The sequence below is a fragment of the Corvus brachyrhynchos genome, unplaced genomic scaffold (assembly GCF_000691975.1).
Source record: "Corvus brachyrhynchos isolate BGI_N302 unplaced genomic scaffold, ASM69197v1 scaffold115, whole genome shotgun sequence".
Lineage (NCBI taxonomy): Eukaryota > Metazoa > Chordata > Aves > Passeriformes > Corvidae > Corvus > Corvus brachyrhynchos.
The window spans coordinates 3637229-3644507 of record NW_008239553.1 but is presented as its reverse complement, the minus strand read 5'-3'; the positions used below and the strand labels follow the sequence as shown (position 1 = coordinate 3644507).

The window sequence follows — 7279 nt, the reverse complement described above, 5'->3', positions numbered from 1 at the left end:
TCTCTCTCCTCAAAGAAGAAATAGAAGTTTATTGGTCTCGGTGCTTCTGGATTCGTATAGCTGCTGGACAAAAGATGGAGAGGAAGCTAAAATGAAAAGCAAAGGGTGCTTCTGAAATTTACAGCTAAGAGGACAAATCACATCGTCCCGGGTTTCTTTGTGCCCCATCGGGGGAGTTTTAATGTCTGAAGGATTTTGAGACGTGGGGGGGGCAAAGGCGAGTGTGGGCGTTAAAAATACCCATCCCAAGTGTTTAAAAAATAATGAGGTGATGGATTTATTCTTGACAGCTGGTGGGAACCTTGAATTTTTCTCTACTCCCTCCCTCCTTCATTTCATTTAATGTGAAATTATGAAATTGCAGAGGAGTTGGAGGGAAGGCAAAAGGATATAACGTGGAGTTTGAAACAAGGAGAGGGTGCTGATGCTGTGGATTGCTGGCTTCTTGCCGAAATCAAAAATCCAATTGCGCACTGGGTTGTGATTGGAAATCTAATCAGATCTTTCGAGAGGGGGGAGAAGGACTAAAAGTTTATTGTTTTGACAGACAGGAATAAAAAATTAAATGCTAAAGGAGATTCTTTTCTAAAGGAGTGTGGGGGAATAGAGAAAAAGAAGAATGGGATTCCCCATTCTAATGTGGAGACACATGGATTGGATAATTGATAGTGCAGCAAAGAAGGGGGAAAAAGAAAATTGCCTGGCAAGACCTGGATCTTAAGTGTCACAACAAAATTACATTAAAAGAATACAGATGGAGGATTGCTTAAAAGGAAATACAGTTATTTCTGCTCTCCAGAGAAAAAACAAATAGAGAGCAATGGGGAGCAGTGGAGCCAGAGAGGCAGAAAACCTCAGAAAAAGGAAACTAGGCAAACGATCCACAGTGGAATGAAAAGTTTCAGAAAGGAAAAGGACCATTCATCCTCTGCAAGGATTTTTGTTTTTCTCCTGTTATTTTAAACCACTATCCTTCAGTGAAGGCAACCATCAACATTACCACTACAGAAATTTTAAGCAGAAAAGTTGAAAGCCACAGAGAAAATAAAGGACAGAGAAGAAGAAAACAAAATTGCCAGAAGGGGAGAGTTCAGCAGTGTTGGGTTGGATTGGCACCTGTATGGACTGAAATTGCTGGGAAATTGCAATTGGATATCCTTTTTTTATTTCCTTTCTTGTTTTTAATTTTGGTTTGGTTGCTGAAATGAAATAGTTTTCTAACCCCTCCCCCACCCTGGTTTTTCATAATCACTCGGATTTCCAGCTGGATAGTCTTTGAGGATACAGTGAGTACACTTTCCATTTTATTATTTTTTGGAAAAGGAAATGTGCCCCATTGCCTCTCTTCTTTCATCCTTATTCCTCTTTTCTCAGTCTTTCCCTCCACCTGAATAAAGAACCTGACTATATTTTGATAATGGCTGGAGGGGGGTGGTTGGGAAGAGAGAAGGGAAGGAATGAGGATAGAACTGAATTCTCACAGTAGCTCAAATTTCTAAAACTCGAGCCTTGGTAGGATGTTGCAGACACCTGCCTGTGTGTCTCTATAGCGTTTGTAAATGTTCACTAGCAAAGAAATCTTTTGAGAAAGCCTTTGCAGTGAGTGGGGGGTGCTGCCTGATTGCCCAGTCTCTACAAACGGATGCAAGTTGCATAGAATTAGATGCACAGAGGAGGTTTATTTATTTAGTAAGTGTTTAAAATAGTTCAAGGCTCTAATTGGAATGCTGGTATCCAGTCTGACACTGCAGATCAATATGGTGTATTATCAGGAACATTTTATAATCAAGCAGGGAGGTGAAGGGTGGCTTTTGGCGGGAGTGGGGGGGTTTGGGGCAGGGGCTTTTAATGGATTTTAAAGATGCAGCTCTGAGAGAAATGGCATGTTTTACTCTCCTTTGCTAAGAAAGGACAGTGACAGGCAGTGAGAGGACATTCTTCTGTTGAAGGGGAGTTTAGGAAACTGCTGTACTAGGCACCCATGCCCTCCAGGTCTCCTCGGAAATTCTTTGTGATTTTGTGGTGAATCCTCCAGAGTCCCCTCAGACTTTCGTGGCAGTTGAAAGAGATTTACTTTGATTGACAAGCAGTGAGAGGATACTGAGGTGTTAAGAGATTTTTTTTATTATTATGCTGATAAATGAAAATAATTAAAAAGTGGCTTGTAGATGGTGGGGTTCACAAATTAGCAATGATGTGTGACAGACCAGTAAATATCTCTCCCTTCCTGAAGACATGTCGTGTGGGAGTGTGGAATAAAGGGAGGATAACATGATGTTTAAAATAGAGGTCCATGTTTTCCTGTGGGGAAGAGTGCTACTTCCGTCCCCTCTCCTGGCATAACTGCATAGCTCGTGGGTTGGGAGTTTTCTTTCTTTTTCTTCCCCTTCTGTCCTCCCTCACCTCTACCCTCTTCAACCTTGGCCTTCACATGTTAAGGCTCCAGCTGAAGGTGTTAGGCCAAAACTGGTGCAGAATGAGAGGGAGAAACAACTAATTCAATGAGCCATTGAATAGGAATGGGTATTTCTTTTTTTTGGCAGGCAAGGTGCAGAACTACCTTTGCCACTCAGTTTACTTTTCTCTAGCAGCAATACTCTGGAGAAGGGGAAAGCAGTCAGGAGGGAAAGAAGTGTTGATAGATCCAGATTTTAGCTCTTTTATTTTCTAGCAGCATTTCTCACTTCACAAGCTGCCTGCATGAAACAACACAAAACAGAACTGTAACTTCCCTGGATAAATACACAAATTAGTATTAGCCTCGTCCTTTTTCCCCCCTTCTCCATTCACTTACATCACTACTGTTACTTCATGTAAATGTCCTGAATATTTTGGCATAATGGAAAGGAGAACTTTTCCCTCTCAAATGTGTCCCATGTGCTTCTGTTTGGAGGTCATGCCTCTTAAACATTGGCTACTTGAAAAGGATTAAGATTTAGGGTTCAATTCTGCTCCTAAGGAAATCTCTTGGAGTTTTTGTTTGGCCACGCGAACTAATCCGACCCTTTGTGTAGTTGTGTTCAGAAAAAGAAGGAAGCAGGCACAGCAAAAATTGTTCCTTCCAGCTCCAATTACTCTCATCCTTCTCAGTATAGCTAAATCGTTTTAGTATGAAGTACTTTAGCCTCCTTTTTTTTCTCTGGGCCCATGTTTCCTGCTGGGACATTAAATGGGTAATAAGTTTGTCAGCATCTGAAAATAAGTGCAAAACTCTCTCTTGTTTATTCCTTCATGTATCATGATAAGTCTGTGCCCTATTGTGGGCTACACTTACATCAGCAGTTGCAGTAACAGAAAAGCTAAATTTATGTTAAGCTGCTGCTCAGTAATTACTGAAGGAAAAAGAAGCTGGCTAAGGAAAAGGCATCTCCAAGCTTTTCCCTGGATTGCTGTCAAGTGAACACATAAACAGAAAATTTGATAGAGCAACTCCTGTTTTTGACAATAGAAAGCTGTCATAAGTTCCCCATTCATTTTGTACAATAACTAGCAGGAGTATTTTCTTGATGTGATAAGGAAGCACTGGGAAAATTTAGTCACCAGTTTGGGCTGAAATAGGCAAACCTTGTCAACATTAAAAAGCTAGGGATGTGTGTCTGCTTCCAAAGAGGCAACAGTTTCACACTTCAGTGAATCATTCACTTAATACAGTAGCCAAAAGACACATGGAACAGCCCAGAGTTTAACTCATTCAATATCAAAGTGGGAACGAGTATAGCATTTCTCAGCATTTGTGCTGAGGCTGATCCAGAGCCCAAAGGGCATAAAATACATAGCTAAAACCGTTCATCCAAGCATCCAGCTAAGTGAGAAGCAATATATCTGCTCAACCAGAGGCTGGAGCTGGTTGTCTCTGCTACTTCCCTTGCAAGTGTCTGAGCACAGGTGTGTCATTCAGTAGCATATGCTGGTCCTGAGGGTTGTCTCCTCTTCAAGCCATGGATATTTTTGGTAGTGACCCCAGGCAGCTGGGATTTTGGAACTGTACAAGGAACCATTATGTGTATATTTAAGCCTTAAATGCTTGTACAGGAGGAAAGATAAAGCTGTATTGGAAGGTCCTGCTCTGTTTGTTCTAATTGTTTTCCAGAAGGTCAGAGATCACATACCTCGAACTTCAGTCAAAGTGTAAGTTATTAATGCAAAGGGGTGGCTGATCTGTGTCTTTTCTCATGTCAGGAATGATTTGCATTGATCTAGAGTTGAAGCAGGTTCAGTTTGCCGGAGTCAACTGTGTCACTATATCTCCCAGCCTGATACCTCTGACAAGTGAAAAACAGGCTTCTAGATTAGGTGAGACCCAAGAAAACATGCTGTAGATGTGGGCCAGTACAAGCAATTGTGTGGGACTGGAGAAAAACAAAGGGATTCCAGAGGTGTTGCTATGGCTTCCTATATGTAGGCTTTAAAATTATTTGCCTGTGACCTAAAAAGCTGTCTCACATTTGGCATGAAGATTCTTGCTGGTGCAATATGAGGCAGGAATATTTTGGATGGGGCTCAGGACAGGATTTTAGCACATTTTAAGAGAGCTTGGTGCTGGTGAAAATTCCCAAGCCAGGCTATCCAAGTTGCAGTATATTCCCTGAAGGAGTGCACTGTGCACAGCAGCACTGCGAGAGAGAGAGAGCCTCCATCTCGGTTTCTTGCCACAGTGGCTTCGTGTTGGCTTGGAGATGTGCCTTTGTTTCTGATGGCTAGTGAGGGAACAAGGGGAGAGGGAAGGGTGCTGGAATTACTGTTTTCAGTCTGGGATGAAAATTACTTTGAAGATATGCAATTGGCACCTACCAAGTATTTTCTAGAGTAGTCAAGCTGACTGGATTTTGGGTTACTATTCTCAGGGGCTTTTCAGCATTGCCAGCTGCTCTGTGAAAATCATAATGAAAAGCAATCCTCCTTCAGCCCCCACAGGACAACCCAGATGAGAAGGATTTAGGAACAGCAGCATCCATGCTGATCTGGAAGGCAGCCTTGCAGCATGCTTGAATCTAGCAGCTCGGACAAGGAGCTGCCCTTGGAAAGGATCCTGGCTCTACTTCCTCTCATGGCAGAAGACATTGGGGATTGACTTGTGACTCCTTAGAGTGGCTTATTTAATGATTCCATTCAGAAAAAAAAGGGTACCTGTTATTTAGCTGTACTATCGTGGTCATTTTTTTCTCCTAGAGGGTAGAAATGGGGACACAAGAGGGGAGAGATGATTATGCCAGTGGTGTGTTTTAGTTGCATATTCACAAGCTGCAATGCATGGAAGTGAATTAATGTGCAGTTCCTGGTAGGGGGTCTGGATACTTCGCTATCTGTTAGCGGAAAAGGCAAAAATCAGACGCTTGTGCATGCACAGAATAAAAGAGGATCGGGATTTACATTTGGTATCCAAGGAAGCGAGAGCAGAATCCTGCAGGGCTTTCTGTTCATTGTTTAAATGTTGCCATAGCGATATCTCAGGGCACAAGTTACATGTTTTCCACTTCTGGAGTTGAGCTTTCCTTCTCTCCCTCTCTCTCTCTATCTCTCTCAATATTCTAAACTACCAGGAATACCTCCACAGCAGAACTTTGCACAGCAGTAGGAAAAGGTGTTTGCAGGCTGCATTATCTGATGGCATATTGGTCTGTATGCTCTTCACTGATATTTTCTAATATGTTAGAAACCAAATTAGGAGGAAATTGTTGGATAGAAGTGCAGTGTGAGACTTGTTGTTAGGACATTGAGCATATTACAATACTTTCTGTAGTGGTGATATGTTAATTGGATAGCTGCAGGCAAGCAAAGTGTAGCAGTCGCTGACAATTAGAAACAACAATGAATTTTCCAGGACTGAATCTATTCCTTGGGCATATTAAAATGCATTTCAGGTATATACCATAGCTTGTGTAAATTTAAATACTAACACCACTGTAATTCTTGAAATTCTCTTTCCACAGTGCTAAGACAAGATTTACCTTTGCTGCTTGTGAAAGGGAGAGAGGCAGCATCAGATCACTGAATAAAATCTACTGTAGATTTGCTGCCAAGCTTGTACTTGTTATGTCAGGACTGTGGGGGAGCAATATAACCAGGAACCAGAAGAATTAAAAAGGAAATGAACCAACCCCAAAACAAAGCAAAAGATTCCATCAACAATTATTTCACTTGCAACTAGGTAAAGCTTACTCAGAAGTATCACAGCAAAATAAGTTAAATAAATGATATTTTCTCTGCAAACCAGAAGCAATTCAGAGCATTCATTAAAGCTCTTTGTGTTTGAGGAATCAGTTATTTGACAGCTATGGGATTATGGGATTCAGACAGTCCTGTGCATTAAAATAATTCTCAGAAACATGGATGTGATTTCCTTTCATATTTGTATAGACAGTATTGTATGACCTTACTTCTAGAAGGCCCAGGAGTTGGTGCTTTTACTTCACCATACATATATAAGAATGATTGCCCAAAGGATCTGACCTGATGCCGAAAAACAGTGGTAGTAAGTTTCAGAAAGTATTAGTGGTCTTCAGATCTGCAGCACATTTTGATTTTGCTTACAAGCCCTTCTTCACTTTCATGGCAATAATCTCTTCCCCCACTTGCCATGTTATGTGGGAAATAAAGCCAAGCACATAAAGAGCCGGGTTATCGATGTGGGGTAGCAGCATGAGTCATAACAGTGCAGGTTTCCTCACACTGCTTATCATTGCACCTTAGTCATGGTCTTTAGATAAAGACTATCTTAAGACCTTAAGCACACTAACTCTGTTCATGTACTTTGAATTTACCCCAGAATCTTTGCAATGGGAAAAAGGTGGCCATCTGTGACCGGGATGGGGGGCACTCACCTCACTTCTCATGTGCTGTGCCCACTCATCAAATTACTGAAGTTCACCAGATTCTGGTCGTTTCTATTGGAACTTATGGTAGGGAGTAGAGGATAAAAGTTTCATCATATTGGATCTTCATCACCTATATACTAACATTTTACTTTCTTGTTAATCTCCAAAAGCAGCTATTAGTGGACCATTCATATAAGACAAGAGGATGACAATCTCTCCATGAACTGGTATAAGTGAGACTTCTGTCTTGCAGGAATTAATGAAAAGGATTGAGGTTTCTTATTCACTAATGTTCATTTTTTGGTCTTAATTCAGCATTGTAATGTTATGAGCTGATTCTGTAGCAGCTCTTCCATGCAACCAGTTTAATTCATTTTACATTCCTTTTTCTTCTGTTATTGTGAGAAGATAAACCCAGTTTTGCTCCAAGTGATCTCAATTGGGTATTTAGTAATTACTTCAGC

General features: G+C 41.2%; 1 protein-coding gene across 13 annotated transcripts in view; it reads left to right on the top strand.

The window, feature by feature from the left end:
• LRRC4C (leucine rich repeat containing 4C) overlaps nucleotides 1-7279 on the top strand; it is a 509132-nt gene that overhangs the window by 407798 nt on the left and 94055 nt on the right. For 3 of the 13 annotated variants that reach the window (XM_008639391.2, XM_017742173.1, XM_017742167.1), the window contains exon 1: nucleotides 7-1286. The exons of the other annotated variants lie outside the window; for them this stretch is intronic. The gene's annotated coding sequence lies outside the window, so the exon portion shown is untranslated. Of the gene's footprint in view, nucleotides 1-6; nucleotides 1287-7279 lie in introns of those variants that run through there. 13 annotated transcript variants of the gene reach the window in all.